Source organism: Leptodactylus fuscus, chromosome 9 (genome assembly GCF_031893055.1).
Source record: "Leptodactylus fuscus isolate aLepFus1 chromosome 9, aLepFus1.hap2, whole genome shotgun sequence".
NCBI classification, from domain to species: domain Eukaryota; kingdom Metazoa; phylum Chordata; class Amphibia; order Anura; family Leptodactylidae; genus Leptodactylus; species Leptodactylus fuscus.
Genome location: NC_134273.1, coordinates 29,974,470 through 29,998,328, shown reverse-complemented (window position 1 = coordinate 29,998,328; position 23,859 = coordinate 29,974,470). Strand labels below are relative to the sequence as shown.

At 40.4% G+C, this 23,859-nt stretch overlaps 1 protein-coding gene across 8 annotated transcripts in view; it reads right to left on the bottom strand.

Annotated features, from left to right (window-relative positions):
* Window positions 1-23,859, bottom strand: part of ERC2 (ELKS/RAB6-interacting/CAST family member 2) — a 647,893-nt gene that overhangs the window by 197,761 nt on the left and 426,273 nt on the right. The window lies entirely within an intron of this gene.

Below are 23,859 nucleotides of genomic sequence, written 5' to 3'. Positions count from 1 at the left end.
ATCTATTGGCCCACATCGAGGTGGTGGGGTGATAGTTAATAGTTATGGTGTGTGGGTGTTTTATCGTCTTGTTTAATTACCACCTGCGCTCGCAACATCTCGTCTGGAAAAAATGCAACACATAATTATGTTTTTTGTCAGGATCAAAGGAACCATATTGTGTAATGAAATTCTTATTTATAATTACACCCTTCTCAAACTTTATAGCCATATTTACAAAGGAAACCTAATCCACAAAGTTGGTCCAGTTTCAATTCACCTTTAAGTCAGTTTACCTAAGATGAAAGGTCACGGTATACATTTGGGCAGATTTTCCATTGTATTTACGACATTCTTCTACTTACAAAAGCAGCAATAAAGGTGGTCACTGTTTGCTGGCTACTCAACCCTAAACGGCATATATACAACCAAGCACGGATCACTAGGTCTAAAACAAAACCTTTGATACAATATTTAAATAAGCCCAAATGAAACTATAAAATCATAACAATAAATCACCAAATACAGTGGAACCGTCTTACTGGCAATCCAAACAATGGGGGATGATCTGGGATTAGGTGGGGACACAGGAGTTAGGTTCATAACCCTAATGTTAGCCCTAAATACCCTTTATAACTGCTGCCGTGACAAGGACAGTCCTAGAAACTGTCCCTATATTGCCCTACTGGCGGTAAATCTCCCAGCGCATTTCAGCCCTTATGCTAGGGTACTCCTCAGGGGGTTCAATTGGCCATTAGGATCTCACCACTGTGAGAGTACCTAGCTCCCCTGCAACCTACCTGTATGAAAAGGTTTTTTACATAGTTACATACAGAGTAGATTACGTTGGATGAAGACATCAGTCCATCAAGTCTAACCTATAACCCTACAATCCCCTACAGTGTTGATCCAGGGGAAGGCAAAAACCCCATAAGGCTCATGCCAATTGCCCTATTTCAGGGGAAAAATTCCTTCCTTTGAACCTACTTGTATGAAACTCCACCGAATCATATCACAGTCTGTACAGCAAATTTGACTACAGAGCTGTAAAAAGCAGGTAAAGTCTTCACATTGGGTGTGCTACAATGGTCAGGACAACAACTCAAATATTGCCAAATATATGGATAGCCACGAAAAACAAAAATATCATGAATTAAAGGAACTAGGATGTCACTCTCAACATCTCCTGTGATGTCCCGTGTCCTTTCCTTAGTCACATGCAGTGGAGACTTTAGCTAAAACAAGACCCTGGAGCAGCAGGATTAGACCACGGTGGGAGACACTAGAGCAGGAACAGGTGAGTATGTTTTTTTTCACACCTTTCCCGGACTCCATCCAAAAAAGGGTAATCCTAATCGACAATTGATGACAGCATGAGCAGTAATCCGACACCAAAAACCCTGCAGATCAGCTGTTTGAGGCAACAGCGGAACTGCCTAAGCGCTGCTTTGACTTCACAGGCCATGTAATGTTATACTCACATGGCCTGTTTGCAGAATTTTTATCCTCTATACATGGTACAGAGGAGAACTATCTGATCCATGAGGGCCGATCACTGAGACTCCCCAGCTGCAGCCAATCCTGAGAAGTTAGATGTAAGACCCCTGCCAAGAATTCAGTCCAACTGAATGTAGATGTGTCTCTTGATGGACGGACTAGCTTGTGCTTCCATTCACTTCAATGGATGTGCTGGAGATGGGCAAAGTACAGTGCTCAGCTATCTCTGGAGCTCCCATTGATTCGAATAGGAGCGTGGATGTGTCCAGTCCAACTTGGGGAAGCTTGGGTTCATCTGGTAGCTGATGTCTAGCTGAATGCACAACGGACAGACCCCAATTGATCAGGTATTTATCCCTAAGGCTAGGTTCACACTAGCATTCAGGTTTATGTTCTCTGGGTCCACTGGGGAACCTGAAAAACGAAAACCCTAACTGCTTAAGAAGACTACATATTATAATGGGGTCTACCGGATTTCCACCCGAAATAAACGGAGAGAAAATCCTGCTTGAGGGACTTTCCTCTCCGCATATTTTAAGCGGAAAGGGGGACGGAACCCCCGAATGGTTACCCAATGTAAGTGTGACCATCACCTTATCCTATGCATAGAGGATAACTATTTGTGATATAACCCCTTTAAAGCACATACATCAGCATAACTGACCAGACTCACAAGATATTCTTTGCAGAACACGTCACACACATATACTGTAACTCATATACACTGATCGCAATTTCTGAAGAGGGGTCAATATGTCGTATAAAAGATATCCTGACATTGAAAAATATACATTATTTGCAAAATGCTTTTATTATAGCTTTTCAAACACTCCCATATTTAATTGTAAACATTCGGAAAAGAGCGAATGACAATGATAAAAAGTTTCTATCGGATGAAATGTAAATATTTAAGGTTAGTACTTCGGAGAAGCAAAAGAAAACAGGCCGTCTGGGCTACTCGAAAATTAAAGGACGAGGATTAATGTAAAATAAACACTGGAATTTCTCTCTGAATGTGCATGAAACATCATTTATTACAGTTGTTATTTTAATGTACAGACCCAATCTGTAAGTCTATAGAGTGGATACGACAAACACTGAGCGCACCCTCTGTGCAGGGTCCTAGACAACAAGTTTATTTCGGTAATGGCACCACAGTTTCCTGGGAAATTAATCTATGGCCTTAGTCATATGAGTAGATTTCACGCCTGTATTGGTTCCAAGCATTGTCTAAGTTTAGTGAGTCCAACGTACCTAGAGGAACAGTCTCTCTCCATATCCTATGTACTTATTTAGCTTCTTACGGAAAACTGCAGATGAGTAAGAGCGTATTATCCTGGTGCCTTGTGCAGTATCATATATTGTCCAAATATTACAACGGCCCATTGGATAAATAAATCTACCATACAGTGTCAAAATAATACTGCTCGGCAGTGCCAAATGCATAAACTAGGTAGTGCAGTTGTCTCTCTGTGCAATACAGTAACTTCTATTAATGGCTCTCTCCACTTGTGATGTGCCATATAATCCCTGAATATTACAAAGACACAGGGGCAGATGTATTAAAGAAGACCTTTCACAATTTGGGGCACATGCGGTTTAATACACCGCTAGAAAGCAGACGGTAGTTGTAGTGCACTGTACTGTGAGAGCGGTGAAGAATGTGAGCGTTCCTCACCACTCAACATCATCGCCCCCTCTTACAGTACAGCTCTATAGATGCTACTGTGAGGAAGGACGTTCCTGACTGACCTTCAGAAACGCCCTTCTGACAGTGAAGAGCTACGGTACCGGCACCAATAGCTCTTCACTGGGGGCACAGAACGGGAAAGCTGATAGTGCACTGAATTCAGCACACTGTCGGCTTTCTAGCGGGGTATTAAACTGCATATGCCCCAGGAGGTGTAAGGTCCTCTTTAAACAAAATGCACCAAAAATATGCTGTGCACCACATTTATCAAGTGTCTTAGACACTTTTTCAATACTTTTAGACACTTTTTAGATTTTCCAATGTGTGTGAAAAGGGGGCATGCCCTATTGGGAAAGGAATGTGGCCTAGGTTGCAACTTCATGCTCCAAATATGTGCCAAGAATTTTTAAACCAACAAATAAGTGGTGTAATGTTACACTAGACTAAAAATACACCTAATTTATCAAACAGCAACAGACACTTTGGTAAACCTGGTGCAATTTACGGCTGTCTAGTCTAAAGTTGCACTGTATAAAAACATAAATACTATTATTATATCTGCCTTATGGTGCATAAATAAACTTAGCATACTGTGCAAAATTAATATTGCCATATAGTGGCCAAACAAATAAACTAATTGGTGTTAAAGAGGACCTTTCATCAGATCGGGCACATACAAGCTCCAGGTGGCCCAGCCTCCAGGGGCATTCAGTAATGACTAGTGATGGCATAGGCTGCGCACCCTAAATTTACCCAGCCATATTATCATAGGTCATACCACACAAGGCATGGAAAAAGTTAACCAAAAGCTCTTTACCTCATACTTCTGATTACTATTATCTTATAGTAAAATCGCTGGTTGGAAGTGACCATAAAAGTGTCCTTTCCTCCGCTACCACATATTATGGGAGTGGATGTCATGCACTATAGGGAATTCTGCTTAGGAACCTGTCTTCTTGAAAGAAAACCACACCATGGGGCCCATATATAAATAGACAAGTGATACAACGATAAGTAAAGTGGGTCTTCAGTGAACCCCAATGCCAACTATAAAATGTTTTTCCTGGGATGATTTCAATGGTTTCTATAGGAAGAACAGCCATAGAACAAGTTTCATACATACTCTCTGGAGTGTTTAAGCAAAGCTGTATGTAAGTAGCAAGGATTCACTGATTTAACATGGGCTTATAGAGCAAGATGTCATCACTTGTGAGAGCGCAGAAGTTTACACTGGAGTCGGGCCAAGCAGAAATTAGGTATGTCAGTCTAACCCTTCCTCCATGTCCAGAAGCACATGTCAGGATGTCCATCATACACCTAACTCCTCATATTCAAAACATAGAGGCGGACTGTCTGTACCAAGATCATTGTATGAAATGATAATTCAGTTCTCATCGATTTCGTCATCTGGGAAAGGTTTAGCCACGTGTCAAAATGGAACATGTAAGTGGCAGCTGTGAAAGTTTCCAAGACCAACCTGACATGTCCCATTTAGTCTCAATGGTAGAATTTTTGTGGTGCCTGAGATACTGGATCTCTCTAAGGCTCCGTTCCCACGGAGTAACATGCCGTGCATTCAGACACATCTACACGTGTCAGAGTGTGAGTGCTCAAAACAGATCCCATTCATTTCAATGCGTGCCGGCTTACGGGCTCTACACATTGAAATCAATGGGTTAAAAAGCCTCCCATTGATTTCAATGTGTAGCGCCCGTAAGCCGGCACACATTGAAGTGAATGGGATCTGTTTTGAGCGCTCACACTCTGACAGTGAAGACTGTGATCGATTATTGCTGTTTCTTAAAAATCATTTGGGCTACATGCCTGTGTTACAAGAAGGTTGTAGGAACTTGCAATATGGTGCAGATTTTGCAATATTTAGGATGAAATTTGCAATTATAATCCAAAACAGAATTGACAGGTCGTGACTAAGGAATCTACAGCATTCCCTAATAATCTAGATTTTTTTTTATACTATATTTGCATATAGTTTTTAAAAATCTATCCAAATTTTCTGCACTGTAAATTGTGTCTTAGATTCTGCCTATCTGCAGGCAGATCAACACCAACAACACACTCATTATATGGCATCCCAGCGAGCTGCTGAGATGCTGGAACAATCACAGGCATGGTGCTAGGAACAAGTTAAGTGGCCGGCCAGCTTGAGAGATGCCGAAATGCTGGAGTAGGCGGATCATCGACGCCAACAACATACTCATTATATGGCGTTCCAGCAAGCTTTTGCGATGCCAGAACAATCACAGGCACGGCGCGAGGACCAAGTTCAGCGGCAGGCCAGTTTGACAGCTGCCAAAACGCCGGAGCAGGTGGAACATCGACAAGCTCATTATATGCTGTCCCAGCGACCTCCTGAGACGCCAAAACAATCATAGGCACGGCACGAGGAACAAGTTCAGCAGCAGGACAGCTTGAGAACTGCTGAAATGTTAGAGCAGGCAATGTAGCCACTCATATGCTGGCTGTTTCTGGAAATCCCCATTTATAGTATATCCTGCACACATGACATGCCAACAACAATCTCTCACCAACAAGTACACTACCCAAATGTAGCCTGCCTTTTTACAGGGCAACAGGGAAAGCACTTTTATGCCATCTTGTGGAAAGACCTACTGTCTAATCAGACAACTATAATCGTACACACACACCTGTAGGTCCGCCAACTGGCAGAGGCCAACTTTGGTTATAGTCCTTCTGCAACTAGGACATATTCTAATAACAAAAATCTGAAATCTGAATGTTGTAAACGGAAATCTGGGCGTACCATACAGTCTCTTCCTGTCACCAAATGTTACGTCTTTGTTTTATCCATTGCCATATGAAGAGGCTCAGCCCAAGGTTCATTAACACGTCTTCATCTTGGTCGAGGAGAGGCTAATCTCTTACCGTTGTTTAATAAATGTGGTTAATAAAAATAAATTTTTCAACCATTTATTACAGCAATACATTTCTGAAAATATCTCTGCATTAATATTTAGAAATACTAATCCGCTGCTCTGTTAGAAGATTGCCTTTCATTTTGGCCAGCTAATCTGCTATATAAACAGTCGGGTACAATTTCTCCCAAACTCTGAGCAAACTCTAATGTATCCATTGAATAAATGGAAAGTTGTAGAATTGAGGCTAAATTGAAAACATCTACAGCACCGGACAGGAATGTGCTGCTTTACTTTCCATTTTTAACTTATAAACATTCCCCCAGTTTGCAGATAGTAAAATATCTCTATTATGTACGTTGGACAGGTTCACTTTTTTTTTTTCTTTTTTTTTTTTACGAAATTTATCTTTATAAGCTTTAATACCTTTCAAAACTATTTATTGTAGTTTATGAAGAATGAGTAGAATGGGAGCGGAGTGATTTAAGGTAAGGTGCAAGACTGAATATGTTTCCTGTGCGCACCATAATTACATATTGTAATATACATTAAGCGGCCGCGCACATTCCACCCACCATCTGTACCACAATATAAAAAGGATGTTAAATTCCAATATCTAAAATGTGCAATATCAAGCAATTTTGGAAAGAATTTCAACACTCACTTTAAGAGCTGCTAGCTTTAAGATGGCAAACTATCCTGTAAGAGTTCTCTCAAATTACTGCTCCATATGCTGCACTGATGAAGGTGACAAGTCTGGAACAGATTTTTGCACGTTGAATTAATAGCTTTCCAATTTTCTTCTTCTTAAAGAGGATCTTTCACCACCTTCAACAGCTCCACTTCATTACATCCTTCAATAGGTCCCGCTCCACTGATTCCAATGTAGTTGGAATTTTTTCTCTAGCCCCGACTGTTCTCGAGTAATCATTTCTGATAGTTTTAGGACAATTATGCTCTCTGCTGTCAGGAAGGTGGTCCAAAGCTGGAGCTGAAAGACAGAGACCGCCCACCTGACAGTAGAAACTAATAGCAAACATTGCTCAGGAATGGTGAGGGCAAGAGAAGAAGATTCCAATGGTGCCAGAATCAGTGGAGTGGAACCCACTGAGGAATACAAAGAGTTGGAGTTGGTAGGGGTGGTTAAAGGTATAAAGAGGTTGTACCAAAGTTAGAAGTAATGACCTCCATGATTGTTGGATGTCCGACCGCTGGGAACCCCAGCATTCATAAGAACAAGGGCTCACTTTTTTCCCCACAACTGTATTGTACAGGTTGGTATGCATTTATTGTTATCAAGTAGTAACCCACTGGGTGGTAGCATCAGCCATCTTCTTCAGAGTAGCCGGCTGGGGGGGTAGTATACCTGCCAGGGATAGAAATAGACTTGACAGACTGGTTAGAAGGGCCAGCTCTGTCCTGGGGAACCCCCTGGACCCAGTACAGGTGGATGGTGACAGAAGAATACAGTACATGGAGAGCACCATGCTGGAGAACAACTCCCATCCCATGTATGAGACCATGACCTTCCTCCCAACTGCAGTCAGGCAGTATAATCAACATCAGGCTAAGCGGAGATCACTCCGCACAAAGAACTAAATGATCCTGAAGTCTTTCTTTTTCTTCTTAGTTGATTTGACTCCTAGTATCTTTTCTATCTGCTATGAGCTTGTATGTGTTCTTTCTTGGAACATATTACTGTATTATTTATGCTGCTGTAACACACTGGATTTCCCCATGGTGTGACTATTAAAGGATTATCTCTCTTATTGACCATAGCATCTAAGGAGTTAAATGGTCAGAGGTTTCTATAATCCCTCCCATTGCAACAGAAACTCAGTTTGGCTTCCTTTCAGATTTTTGGGAATTTCTTCAGTGGGACAGTCTTTATTGAGAGAGCCTTCTACAGGAAGAAAACCACTTCACTTTGCCATGTTGATCATATACAATGGCTCTAGTAAGGAGGTGGATTTGTTGCCATTTATAGGTTCACCTAGATTTCAAACAATTTCCTAGGTTGGGAAGATTAGGCATATTATTGATAGTATTTTTGTGGGATATAGTAGATATGCAAAGTCCGTTGAAGTCACCCAACATCTTTCCAAAGTGTCAGGTCCAAAATGCCTTTAATTTAAGGTGGTAAACTGAAAATGTAAATGGTTTTACTTTATTTCCATGGGGGGGGGGGGGGGTCATATTTTTTTTCTATAAGTTATGTTTTACATTTTTTTTATTTCTACACTGTATTTGCAGCTGACAGTTCATCTCATGGGGAGCTGTCAGCACTTGGATGTAGTGCCAAGCATGTGGCACGGTACGTTACAAGCCTACATGGTAACATTATGTTTAGAATTTTTTTTTTTTTTAACTTCCCGTCTTTCCATTCTACAAATTGTACAAATATATTTTGAAAGGAGAGATTTCTGCAGCAGACGTAACCACAAAAGCATCTAAATTATAATATCACTATCGAGATATTCCACTGCAGTGTAGACATTTTGGGAATATTATGTGGGCAATTTACAAGACCTTCTTCTTAATTATATGACTGCAGAATGGATTTCCTCTAAGCCTCTTCAATTTGCTGTGTCGAATGTAAAGCTTTGGCTGACGAGAAAATAAAAAAATAATAATTATATTGTTAGTACAGCTGCCATTGTGGACAGTTTCATGGAATATCTACTTGTAGGTAACATTTCACTACGGCATACAAGAAACTTGAATGGAGACGTGCCAATCCAAAAAGCTAATTCTGCAACTTCAAGCTGTTGTAGAGTCGCCTTTCATGGAGGCCTATGGGCAACAAACTTGGCAGTGGTTCACCATTTGATAGTACTGTTATATAATCTGTGATTACAATCTATTTAATATGGCGGCCACCTCAAGGCCCTCCAGTGTTGCTGTTGGTGGAAACGAGGTTTGACATCAATGAATTTACTTAAAGGGGGTTTCCAGACCAAAGTCAAGTTTTTATATTGATGACCTATCCACAACATAAGTCATCAGTATGTGATCTGTTAAGGTCTCACATGTGGATCCTGCACATATTAACAGCTTCTGTGTGCCGGAAGGTGCTAGTGGACGGGGAGCACATGCAGCCCTACTTCTATTCAGGGAGGAAGCTTGGATTGGGTCATTTATGCTGAAGATGGGTTCTAAGGGCTCAAGTGAAATTTCTCCATTGTATAATGTAATATACGGAACATCTGATCTACATATTGATATTCATATATAGTATATGATACACATAGTATCATATAATGATATAATCCAAACCTAAGAAGGTATATAAGCTGAGCTTCAGTGATCTGTTTGCTATCAGGGCCAGGAAAGCTCTGGATGCGAATCTCAAATGAATGCACGTGCTGCAGTCACCGGATAGAGGACTTAGAGTATCCTTCTGTCTATCTCCAAGCAAGACTGCAGTTTTGCTGCAAAGGAAGAATGCTTAAAAAACCAGAGTTAATAGTTTTGCCCATTGATGAAATGAAGTGAATGAACAAAAGAGAAATGTAAATCTCATCAACAATAGGCGTGACCTTTGCCTTCTCAGTACTTGCAGACTGTTTTGGCAAAATTCAGCAGGGAGGTTGTTCCTGCCATCTTGGAGACTTAGCCCAGATCATCAGTGGATGTAGGCTTGTTCCAATCCGTCTGTTTCTTCATGTCATCCCAGACAGACTGGATGATGTTCATATCAGGGCTATATCATCACTTTTAGGACTCCTCCAACAGAAGGCAAAGGTTACACCAAATACTGATGGGGTTTAGATTTTTCTATTATTCATTTAATTTTGTTAATTGACAAAAACTATTAACATTTGTAATTCTGAATGCATTTTTACTTTATACCATACTATATATGTCCAAAGTTTCCATCAGGAAGCCCTCCCTATGCTTTCATACTGTACAACAGAGCCTAGACAGAATATTCTATATATAGTAATCAACCAAATATCCATTCTCACGGAGACCTACGGAAGGCTGTAGCCAAAATGCGTCTAGTGGTATTTGCTTGATGCTAAGTATGCATTAAGATTTTTGCATATAATCTATCAAAAGTACATTACAAAGGCATAAGCTCCTAGCAGGAAATTATACAGAGTCATTTCCATCTGTTAATATAGAACAGGAGAGCATTGATATGATAGCCGAGGAGTGCGCGGGATGGTATGTGAGATAAATGCCTTTCTGGAGAGCCTGTGCAGTTAACCTCTCTCATAAACTTCCAATACATAATTGAACTGTCACTTAAAGCAGTCATTTTAAAAGGGGGCTCTATAAACATTGCAATTTTATTCACAGAGTCTGTCTTTCCTAACTACACAGAGGAAAAAGTGGTGATTTTTCATCCTATATATTTGCTCCGCCAGCTGTAGAACGTCTACACGCAAACACCAACCTTAAAGAAAAATGCCGGAGGAGAAAACTAGAGAGACGACCGATAGAGGACAACTTGTAGAGGATAAAAATGTTAAAGTGTGAAGCCAAGCCAAATAGGGCCACATTATGACAATACAGGACTACTCAGCCCCCGACTTTCTGCTCTGCAGACGGCACGAAAAACCAGCAACATCAACTTTTTGTGTTAATTACTGTTTTCTTTTCCCCGGTGACCTTGCAAACCCAACTTTAAGTCTAGTGGGAGGAAACGGCACAGAATTCGAGGAGAGATCTTGTTAATAAAAGTATGTTAGCAATGCTGTTTATCTGCTTAGATAGGAGGACGTAGAAGGAAGACATCAGCCAGGGCCGTAGCAGATACAGGAGTTACTTCAGAATCCTCGACAGCAGATAAAAACCAAAAACATCCATTTACATGACATATTTTGGTAATATTGCTTTTAAGAGGCTTTAAGCTGCTAAACACACATTAAATTAGAGGGGTTAAACAATTGTAGACCCATTCAGGATAGGTCATCTATTAAAGACAGTCAGGGATCTGACACCCAGGCTGATTAGCTATATGGAGAGGCTGCAACATTCGGGGGAGTGCTGCAGCCTGTTCCGTACCTAATCGTACAACAGCTGTACTTGGTATCCTAGCTCAATCCGTTCATTTGAATGGGACTGAGCGGCTATCAGATGGCCCCTCACCTCATTAGGTTATGAGGAGTCACAACAGCAGAGTACGCTTTGAATTGGTGAGGGTGGCAGCAGATGTGTCCAACGCCAACGGAAACCCGGACATTTACAAATTGCCGGAAAAACACGGGCCCAAAGACCCAAAACACAAGAACGATCTGCACTCTTAAAGATGGAATCCCAGGTCGCTCATAATGGAAATCGAGCCTCTTTATTGGAAAAAAGAAAGCACAACGCATTTCGGGGAAAGGAATCCCCTTTATCAAGTATTATACCTGATCCAGCAGACTCTTCGGGATCCAAGAGTCTGTTGCACTTGATAAAGGGGATTCCTGTCCCCAAAACGCATTGTGCTTTTGTTTTTCCAATGAAGAGACTCGGTTTATATTATCAGTGACCTGAGATTCCATCTTTCTTAAGAGCGCAGATCATTCTTGTGTTTTGGGCCCTTGTTTTTCCTGCAATTAGTGGGGGAGGCCCTGTACGGCAGATTCTATCTCCGAATCGGTGTCAAATTCTGCCCTCAATCTGCCACCTATTACTTTCAGTGGGAAGCAGAGATTGAAGGAGGACACTGCAAAAACTAAGCATCTTGCTCAACCATCCGAAAATAATCTGTGAATAAAAGCTGCTATATACTGAAGGGTCATAAACGGAAGAGGAATCTGAGGTGCACATTCCCTACTACAATTTTCCTATAATCTTGAATTATATTCTAAAAAATATATTTTAGTGAATTTCTGCGTGGCACTACTGATCCACAAGTTATTGGTATTTTAGACACTGCATGACCTCTAGGTCGGCACGTGCCCCCTCCTTTCTTTTACAAACAGGAGTACACGTTTACACAAGGTGGTTACAGCATTTTGACATTGTATCAGATGGATTTTCTTTTCTTGACATTTTCTAGTAATGATGGATCAACTAAGGGGAAAATGCGTAGGACAACAGACGCTGAGGAGACATTGGCCACCTATGTTCTCTTGTCTAAATAAATGTGTCTGGACCATTGAGCAGAGAGAATTACTCCTGAACACTTATGTCATCTCGTGCTGTTTACTTAACCTGGTGATGCCACAAAGAAGAAAAAGTGTGAATTTTTGAAAATGAAAAACGGAGAAATTTGCATCGGGTGAGACTGGACATACAAGGGGAAGACGTTTTTAATTTTAAGGGGGATGCTTTTTTATGTGAACTTAGTCATATGACCTGGAATCCCATTGCCCAGGTCATCGTAGAGACAACACACTGGTGCTCAAGTGCAAAATGATAATTATGTTATACAATTGGAAAATATGATCATTATGTTTCTAGTTTAGTGTACACTATTACGCATGGATGTAGCTGGGGTTGTGGTTGGGTTCAGCTGTCATGTTCCCGGGGACTAAGATCTGGGGAGCACTAACTATTCTGCCAAGGTCTTTAGCTATACTGTAGGACTAAGGCATCAAGGTGAAGCTTTGCCCTGGGTACAGAAAACTAGAAGAAGCTTTCCCAGGATTGTACTTTCTCAATAATTGCCCTAATTGTGCCGCAGTAGCACCATGGCTTCCATTACTAACATGACAGTCATGCTGGATCCATTATGTAAGTAAACTTATTAATAGATCCATCAGGATATTCATTGCAGGATACTTTGACAAGGAAAATAGCAGCAGTAAATTCAACACGACCAATCCCTCTTTCCTCTGTATATCATACCCCATACACATTAGATAGTCATCTTGTCCCACCAGGTTTGGCTGACTTTGATCTTACAGTATATACATTGACACCTTAACAACAGGTCTAAGTGTAAAAGTTTCAAGAGAAAGTGTTCTACTTCAAGGTGTCAAGAATATAACTTTAAAATCTGCAACCTTAGGTTAGTGTAGCAAAAACCGATGTATTTGACGCTCTTGCTGGGAAGGTTCACACTGCTGTTATTAATGTCCATTGGTCTCATCCGTCATAGGTTGATAACATCAGGCATTAACTGTATATTGCAAACCAAGCCCCCTCCATATGGTGTCTGTCTGCATTCACTCCCATGTGAAAAAAGCTTTCCTCCATCATGTTTTTTACTTTTCTGATGGGCGAAAAAGTCCTGAATACAGGACAAAAGAAATCAAACATGATGGAAGAAAGTGTCAGTCATGTTTTTTACATTAGTATCAATGAGACCAGACACAGGCAAAGTGGGATCTGTCTGTGTCCTTCACTCTATTGCTGTAAAAGTCCGTTGCCCTCATCCTATGATCACAACGATATTGTGACTTGTCACCTCAGCCTATAATAAAACTGACACGTTTTCATTAAAGAGGTTTCTGCTTTGAACAACTTTCATTGCTTAATACGCTCCCTTGACCAAGAACTGACCACAAAGTAGCCATCTGATGGGAAATCTGTTAATAATTGTTCTGTACTGTCACAGCACTACCACAGTGGAAACCAAGTATCACACTGCCCATTTAAAACAATGGGTTGTCTTTTTAATGCAGAACAGAGCAGATGCTCCAGGGTAATAGAAGCTCTGGGTGCGCCCCTTCCCTTCTGCAAGGACCCAACATATCTAACCATTGTAAATGAAATTTTGTACATTCTGGACTCTGACCCCGGCCTAGTTCCTGCCTCTGATCCTCTGACCTACTACCCTAGTTCTATATCAGAGCTAGAAGATTGAGACCTGAGGATCATCGTATAATAAAATCCACACTAGTGTGCAGGGACTATGGCTGAACGCCAGGGGTCTCAAACTCCATACGCTCCAGCTTATAGAATCGCCATTTCCGGTAGGCGATTGTAACAGCTTCATTTACAGTATGAGATTACACAGAATTATACACTTGCTGCCTCTTTCACCCAGAGATTACATCTGATTGTTCATGGTCCTAGCCATGGAACACTATCATTGGGGACACGTCTAACAAAAAATGAAGAGAAAATCCAAAATGTAAAACTTTTTCCTGAAAAAAAAAAGCCTAACATAGCTTTAATACTTACAGTTCTAGAAGTGTGTGAGCTGGGACAATGTCTTTGAGAGCCAAATTAATTTTTTTTTTTTTTTTTATTACAAATGTCAAGTACTCTTCCTGCATGTGTTACACTTTTTGAGAGTTTTTCCTTTTTGGTGTCTATGGAGTAAAGCAGCAGCTGGGATACAGCATTGGTCTTCGTAAAGACTCAATGAGGTCCGAGGTTAAATGTTCACATTGTGCAAGCCATAAGAAACTTAAAAATTGAATTATACAACACAGATGGACAGAGAACACAAATGAGAGCTGTGTACGCTGGATAAATGATACTTGCTTTCAGTCTGAGTCTCAATAACAAATTACCAAACACTCAATGTCTCGAGAGAACAAATGGCCTTTACATAGAAGGTTTTCCCTTTCCATAAGACGTCCTCCATCATCCTTTTGTTAAGCTTTTAAAAACCTCATTCAGTCAGTGGATTCTTCTTCTAAAAGACTCTAAAAGGCACGGCTCTCTGATCGGGGGGAAAAAAAGGAAATAACGCAGCACCGTCTGTGAAAACGTAAACACTAACACAAAAGATGGAGTATCTAGAGTAGACAGAGATGTCTCATCTGTACCCTGCTTCCGTCATGCAGCACATATCTGGAGGTTGTGAACTTGATCAAGCAAGATGAGGATTTGTCAAACTATCTTGGAAAAATAAGGAATAAAAAAGCTTGCTGAGTGTGTTTGATGGTGTGACGAAACATATCTGCAACACAGTTCATTCAACAAGCTTCACTCTTAAAGAGATGTTCCAGCACCATGATACTGATGACCTATCTACATCAGGCCGGTGGGCCTTCAATACCCAACAGGCCTACCCCTGATGATCAGCTATATGAACAGGTCAAAGCATTCAGACAAGTACTGTAACTTTACTGTATACCAAGGATAATAGAAGCTGTTGGGTGTCAGCTCTGACAGATCTGATATAGATTAAGTATGCTAATGTACTCCTGAAAACCTGGAATTAGAACACCCCTTTTAGGAAGCCCAAACAAATATATGAAATCTTGGCTAAACATTGATTTTGGTGGGATCATCCATTGATCTTTTGTATAAAGGCTTCTTTCCCAACTTGACAGATACAAACATAAAAAGAGAGTATTGGACATGCTGAATTTTTTATACCCGATCTTTTGGTTCCCAATGGAGATAAGTTGCCGTAAAATGTATCTGGCAGCAGATTGTTCTCATCTCCCCATTGAAAATATGTGCATGCGCAGCTGATCAGCATGCATGTATATAGTGGAGTCAGGAGGAATGGCTGGCAGCTATGCAAGTGCACGTCCAACAGCTTTGATTTCAATACAACTCAAATAACACCTTGAGGATGTAATAGTTTTTCTGCTAAAGATTTTTTGACACATACACAGGACCTTCACCTATTGTGAGCAGTAGTCGAAGTCAGGCTGAAGATGGCTGGAGGAGGTTTGGCCTCCTGACTATACAATCCAACTGGCTATGGCTCAAAACACTGCAGCAACCAAAAAACCCACAGCTTCCCACAACTCGACTAATAAATGAAAGTCCTAAAAATATGTTGTATAAGTGAGATAACTCCTTTAATGGGCTAGTTATTCTTTTGGATGTCTATTCACTCTTATACTTCTATCAATAATTGTATAGATCTTCCCCTCTACAAATTAAATCAAACCAAAAGTGATCAGTGACATCATCAGAACAAACTAAGTGCAACCAGAATCTCCGAACATACCGATCTGACTTTGATAGGTCTTAAAGTACTGTCTCTGAATTCCACTTAAGTCCTAAGTATCTGCAGCTCACAATGTAGAGCCTTTAGAATAAGGGATCTTGGGAGGCATTGTTAGCCATGTAACACAGCCTGCCAAACAAATACTCCCTAATGGTGACGTGACCCCCTAGTGACCTCCTAAAATGTTTTAACAATGTGAAAAATATCTCTCTCTCATAGCAAGCTACATTTTTTTCTAAATTGAATGTGCGTTGAATGTGCGCTTATACACAGATAAATGCTATTCACAGTCACTTTCTCTGTTTCCAATTTCAATCTCTTGAAACCGGCCCAATCCAAATAAATAAATGGGGATGCTAAAGAGGAAACTGCAAGTTCAAGAGCGGCGTGATTTTGCAAACAGCTTTTTTCCATTTTGCACAATGTAAACCTGATCTGACCGGGAGCGCAGGTATCGAACGCTCACATTTTGGCAGAGTGTACAATTTGTAGCTGACAATGCGCTGGGCACGGCACGCTATTTGGCAGCTATCATGACATTAATAAAGTTTGCAGCTGCCAACTCCATTTCTAAATATCAATAAATTGAGCAAATTGTCGAGCGAAGAAAGCGTTGAAAGGTAACATATGATAGGTTTCTGTACCAGATTTCCTTATCGACCAACAGAGGCATGACTGGAAGATCCTGGGCCACAATGCAAAATCTATGATGGGGCCCTTACCTATCTTGTTCTATTGGAATAGTGGTATGTTTTATAATGGAAAGAGAACTTTGGGGTCCCCTAAGGATCCAGGACCCAGTAGCAACTACAGCTATGTCCCGGACTAAGATTAAAGAAATCCAGTAGTCAAATTTAAAAAAACATTAATTTTACATCTGGATTTTTTTCATACATTTAGCATATACTTTTTTGAAATGTGCCTATACAGTATTTTAGCTTGGCAGTATGGTCCCCACTGTGTCCAAGCAAACCCATCAGTTCTATATGTTGCACCATAAGGTATATATTGTGGAACCTCTTTGTATTGAAAAGTTTACTATGGTTACTTTATATATATTGCCAAGTGTACTTTATGGACAGAAAATGCAAAGGTAAAAATGAGATGCGAGCATAGCCTTACACTGCTGATCTGACCATTTGACAAAAGTGACGATTGACAAGATCACCTTTCAGTTTGGCATTACAAATAGTAAAAATGTGCTGTCCCCTGAATCTTAGTAGCTAAAGGGACAGCTAGATCAATGACCAAATGCTCAGCTCTATGGTGAGTTACGTATAAATTAGGAGTTTCTGACAACGCACAGATAATACAACAACAACATACAGACTGATGGTCATAATGATACAATTTACTTGGGGATTCTAAAGCATTGTAATACTTTATCTGTTGAATGGTATGTGCTCAAAATATTATTTCACTTTTTGGAATTATTGAAGGGAATATTTTAGAACCAATATTCCTTCCAAACCAATAATAGTGATGAAGATTCATAGAAATAGATACATTCCTTTGTGGCCACAAACAGATGAAGCAATGGAGAGTTGGTCATCTTGTTATGGACCAGTGGCGGACCCAGAAAGGGCCTCTAAACAAATACTAGGGCTCTCCTGTGGTCTGTGTCTGTGTCATGGTGGTCTGTAGGCAAATGCAGCAAAGCTGGTCTGCCACAGTGCACTTGTCGGTTGATTTCCAAATCTACGAAAGATGATTATCTCTGCAATGTTTCATTGGGTTGTGGCCACATCAGTATGCTTCACTATCTAATATAGGCCTATTGGTTTGGGTGGTATTTTGGGTCTACATTTCTTCAACCCAATATGGATTGGTTCTCTCACTAATTTTGATCAATTGAAACAACAGACCTATAAACAGTAGTGTGAACTTGGTCTAGTATTTCTTTTTCACCTAACAAGGTACCAATTACTTTGACTTTCAACTTTATTTTTAAATTTCAAAAACATTCTACATAAAATATTTGTATTTAGAACTTTTTTCTTTAAATAACAATCAGTAACCCTCCCCCCACAAAAAAAAAACAAAAAAAAAAACCTCTCACTTTCCGACAGCTTTACGACCATATTAATTAAATAATGGTAGTAAAAGTCAACAGCCAAGTCCTCAGGACAAGTGAGGTTCTTTAAGAACGTTTCTATTTCTGGAGGGAAATGTCAGCATTATGTGATATTCAGCAGCTGTAGGTCAGCTGTCAATTACAAGACAGTTCACAGGTCATCCACATAATGATGTAAGGGTATTCAATGGAACCATTTAAAATGTCCATCTGATAGCATCACAATAAACTACTGGGATGGTGATGATGGAGGTGTGGTTATTGTCTATGGAAAAAAACGAAGAGTGGGAGACGAGAGTCATTACGAGTTTGTCCTGGAGGTCAGAGATCTAGAGGAGAAACAACATCTGGAGATGGATACTGGTCAACACTTCAGGTCAAAAATGTAGCTTAATTTAGCAGATGTAGACAGTATCTAAACACAACAGCAACCCCACATTGAGACTCTATGGATTGAAGAGAAACTTATTTTTCAGGCAATGTTCCATGGGAAAGTATGAAATTTAGCATACACCAGTCAAAGCAGAAACAGTACAGCTCTGTTTTGGAGTGTTTGTCCTTCATCAGTAGAGACAACCTAAAGCTCTGCACTGATGAGGGGTAACCACCCCAACATAGCGCCCTCTACAGAAGGGTGTCTCTGCTATGGATGGTATGAGTTAAAGAGAACCGTTATGTCCTTGTGAGTGTTATAAACCTTTACAACTCTTTCAGATTTGCAAGTATCATCCCTGACTGCAGAGATATCAGTCCTGTTATTTTTGGCTACCAATATCACTGCACTGTTAGAGGGGTTGGCTGCCACACCCAGTTTTACAGTTCAAGTCTATAGAAGTGTACAGCTACAGGGGCCCAGTGAGGACACAGAACCGTGAGGCCAGCCACTATGACAGTGCAGAGATATTGGTAACCGAAACTAACGCCTACTTTTGATGTCAATGTTAAATAACCAATCGCAGATGGCACATGTCATCAGCCATCTGGGTGCACTCATCATTGTGGAAGACACAATGGATCATCACAAGTATGCATCTACCCTTGCGGACCATGTTCACCCCTACATGCGAATTGCTTTTCCTCAGGATGATGGCATCTATCAGCAGGACAATGCAATGTATCATAAAGCTCGCAGTGTACGTGCATGGTTTGAGGAGCACCAGGATGAGTTTACCATACCCCCTTGGCCAGCAAATTCCCAGCACTTGAACCCAATCGAGAATCTGTGGGACCACCTCAATCGGGTTGTTCTCACCATGGATGCTCAACCGCATAACCTAGTGCAGCTGGTCACGGCACTGGAGTCGGCATGGCTCAACATCCCAGTGATCATCATCACAACATCCCCTCACTTCCTGCACGTCTCGCAGCGGTCCGCTTTGCCAAAGGTGGTTATTCTGGATTTTGACAGGTGGTCACATTAATGTGACTGGACTGTGTAGATACTGGCAAAACTGACAGTCCAATAAAGCCAACTTTTCAGCAATGTACATGAAAAGTACTGTTAAATTTGTATACATTTACAGGTGTAAGTGAAAATGTCTTACATAGAGCAAAGTACTTCTCTTGTGATAGAATCTCGTTAAGGTTGGGGGCCCTACATTTGCGGAAATTTTGCAAGAAGAAAAACGGATACTTTACAGTTACTGCAAAGTGGATGGGATTCCAGCTAATCTAATTCCACACATTGCGGAAAAATACGCTCAGTGGACACGCTGACACGCTATATCTAAGGACACATGAAGAAAGAATACAATGAAAAACACTGCGGAAAAAAAACACTTCCTTTTTCTATGTGGGGCCTAAAGAATGTTTCCAGGCAAAAAATTCTCACTACTATAGTTTTTACTCTAGTTGTCCATAACTCCATATTGCTGGCTTATGCCAAGTTCACACCTGAGCTTGGAAAAACAGAAACCCTATCTGCTTAAAAAATATATATAAAACGGAGTCCGCCAGGTTTCGACTTGCTTGCAGGACTATTCTCTCCACATTTTTCAAGCAGAATGGGACCGGAATCCCCGAAAGGAAACCGGACACAAGTGTGGTCTAACACCCAACACGGGACTAGGAGCTGAGCTGCAACACTATAGCACAATCACAACTCTATGTACAGAGCTGCCTGCTTCTGACTCTGTACGTTACAAAAGATGAGCTGATCATGGGGACCAATATAAAAAAATCAAAATTCTTAGTTCCCCTTAGCTAAATTTACCAGAACTTTATCATTTATAAACATTGGTCTATCAATAGCATCTATCATATATCTGCAGGTTAGATAATAAACATAAGATCGCTGGTGACAGCTGAGACCCCCAACAATCACAAACACGGAAGTCCTTAATTTGACTTTGTGAAGAATGCTGTGGTGAACATGCAGGACCACCACTCCATTCACATAGGATTCCAGTTCTCAAGATTGGGAATTCCAATGGTCAGACCCCAGTGATTATAAATTCATATCCTATGAATAGGTGCTAAATATTTTTCATGGTTGAACCCCTTTAATTCAATAGCTATGATGGGTACAGGAAATTGGAGCTCTGAATCTGGGAAAAACTGGAATTCTGAACCTTAAAAAATATGTTATAAAATGGTGTTAAATATTAAACCATACTTTTAAGAGGACTTTTCAGCACCTTCACCTTTTAGAGCACGTTTCATTTTTTAAATGGAGTCTCTTACCAGGGCCAAGTATATCAAACGAATAACACAGATAGATAGCTCATTGCTTATGGCTCCCGGTGACAGACTCCCTTTAATAGGTGTCCACAGCAGGTGAGTTTTTTCTCTAGCTCCTCCCATTCCTGAGCAATCAGAGCAGATAATTATGCTGCCTGATATATTAACTAGACACTCTAATGTCACGTGGGTGGTGTTAGGCAGTAGCAGGCAACAGGTGTGATATTGAGCCTTGATACGTACGGGCAGCCATTGATCCAAGCTCTAAGTCACACCCACTTGCTTCTTCCACCAGGCACCACCCTTCTGACAGAACAGAGCCTAAATAGCATATCAGACACCAAAAGTAATCACAGTAGGGGCTAAAAAAAAATAAAACAACCAACTTGGTCGTAATTGGAGCAGAAACTATTAAATGAAGACTAGAGGCTAATCTGGTGATCTGGTGAAAGGTGCTCTTTAGGTCACCAAGAAGGTTTTAGATGGTAGATAATGTAGAATAGGCTTCCACGGAGTAATAGACCAAAAAAAAATTGCAAATTTTCTTTACATCCCAAGCTACAGCATCCATTTTGGCAAGCAGGGGCATAGGAGGGGGAGCACACATGTATTCTACTCTTTCTTCCATGTGTTAGACTACGATTTTCCAGAGGCCTCCACCAGTTCTGGTCGTATGTCTTCCTGCATACTTTTACTACTGTAGACCGGAATGAAAACTCAGATCAAGTGTTACAATAACAAGTCGATAAAATGATGTAATCTTGTACTGCCAAATCCCAAGGAACACGTGTTCTGGATTCTCGTATTTAGCAATGTAACAGGAATACAGGACAGGAAAAGCTGATCAAGATATCCTTTTTTTCCTTAGACATTTATAATCCTACTCGCTAAAAAAAACAAAGGTTAAAGGTTAGACTAAGTAAGACAAACATTCTTACTTGTCCTGATTCCCATTAGGTGAGGATGAAAAGAAGACAAAATAGAAAAACCAAGCACAGACCTCGAAAGGAGGACAGGAAGAAAACAGGTTGATATTTGTGCCATAAGATTGTGTTTTTATGGCTTTCTAGCGGTAATTTTGCAGCTGCAGAAATTGTGAAATCTGTTTTCAATTATGCGAAAGATGGACACTTTCTAGGTTATATGTGCTTATAAGGAATAAGAAGAATTATAGGATATGCATTGAATCGCATCCCCATATTTAGCTACATGCTATACAGTGGAGAATTGGCCAATGGTCTCCATTCACTTGATTTCCGTTTCACTATCATTTCTACCCACTAAATATAAAAGAAAACCTCTATAAAACTGTTTCTTGTATGCTAAGATTTATTAGAACAGATAAATCCCATAATCAGCTACATAGCTTTCCAGGAAAATATAAGCACTTAGCGAAGATGTCCAATATCCAAAAGGATGAGCACACAAAGTACATCCAAAAAAGGGTCCCAATGTACTAAAGCAGATGAGCAAGCACATCTTTACAGGGGAGTAAACTTGGAGCTCCTGCTGCTTTATGATACTATGTCTTGTCTCCATCATTCTGTATTTCTCCCGGACCACCTAGTGCACCAAGACAGTTATAAAAAAAAAGACAAACGCTGAACAACCACCATGGTATTATTCCACTGGGAAGACGAAGTCATTTTATAGGATTGTGGTATTATCAGACATGCTGTTAAATGCTAATGTAAAAACATGTAAACTTGACTTGTGCCGTCCTGCAACATTGTCAAACCATACAATAAGATCTCACATAGATTATTTACATGTTCAAATATTAAAGCGCGTTCCAGAGAGACATTACATTAAATACATTCAGAAATATTGTATTCTCCTTGTGAACCTGTGGGACGTTTAGCTGCTTTGTCTCCAAAGATCGCATGTCGATCGTCAACTGGTGCCAAGTAGATCGATGCCAGATCATTACCGGAGGCACTGTCAATTGTAGGGCTATGATGACATTGTTATAGAATTTGCAGATTTTGGTACTAGCAGGATTTCTTCAAAACACCTTTTTTGTTATTGCAACAGATTTGCAAAACCTTTCATATTATTTCGGAAGATCTCTGCCACTCTGAAGTTTCCCACCCCTGCCATAGAACATATACTATTGTTGCACAACACACGCAACATAATGCAGTAAACCCACTTTAAACACAGGGATTTGCTCGATGTTTGAGAAAGATTTTTTGACTCACTGCTAATGAATACAAGGAAAATGCAAAGTCCCTACAAAAACAGACATATGTCAGGACGGGGCACACACAGCACAGCTACAATTGTTACACCTGCTATAGTAAACAGAGGTGACAAAGGTGACATTACACCAGCAAGGTCTTGTGCCTTGCAGCAAATAAATACCACTGCTTTAACACTTGCTAAAGGTGTATTACGTTTCAGGAAATAAAAGTTAAATACAATATGATGAAAAGTTGTACAAATTTCCAATATGGTTTCCATATCAATTCCTCAAGTTCTCCAGATCCCTGCAGCCAATAAATATGACGCGTCATTGCTTGCTTACTCATTGGGCAACATAAGTCCTGGTTATGAGACGATCACAAGGATGTTAAGGATGGAGATAAAAACCACAAGCTTCTACGATGTAGAAACCATACTGTAAAACTTAAAAATATTAAATAGAAAACCCCCAAAATATTTAACTATTAAACTGCACCCTTGCAAAGTCTAGAATAAAGGATGAGTGCTACTGTTTTGTAAAATTGTTCAAAACTTTAAAGGGATTCTATCACTAAAAAACATTTTTAAACTAATAGCACATAGGAATAGCTTTTAGAAAGATTATTCATCTCTTACCTTTATTTGGCATGTCTGCGCCACTGTTTTTGAATTTTTCTTCTTTTCATTATGCTAATTGTGCTCAGAAAGAGCAGGTTGCGTTCCCCCTGTGCTCAGAGCACAGCTTCGTCATCAATTTCAGCGTCGCCTCTGTCTTCTGTTCCTAACACGACTCCTCCTCTTCAGGTTGGATAGAGACGACTGCACATGTTCCGTCAGCTATTTTGTGGTGGTCTCGTGTATGAAGAGGAGGAGACGCATCAGGAACAGAAGACAGAGGCAGTGTTGGAATCAATGACGAAGCTGTGCTCTGAGCACAGGGGAAATGCAACCTTTTCTTTCTGAGAACAATAAGCATAATGAAGAAAAATTCAAAAACGGTGGCACGGACCTGCAAAATAGAGGTAAGAGATGAAAAACCTTTATAAAGGCTATTACTACG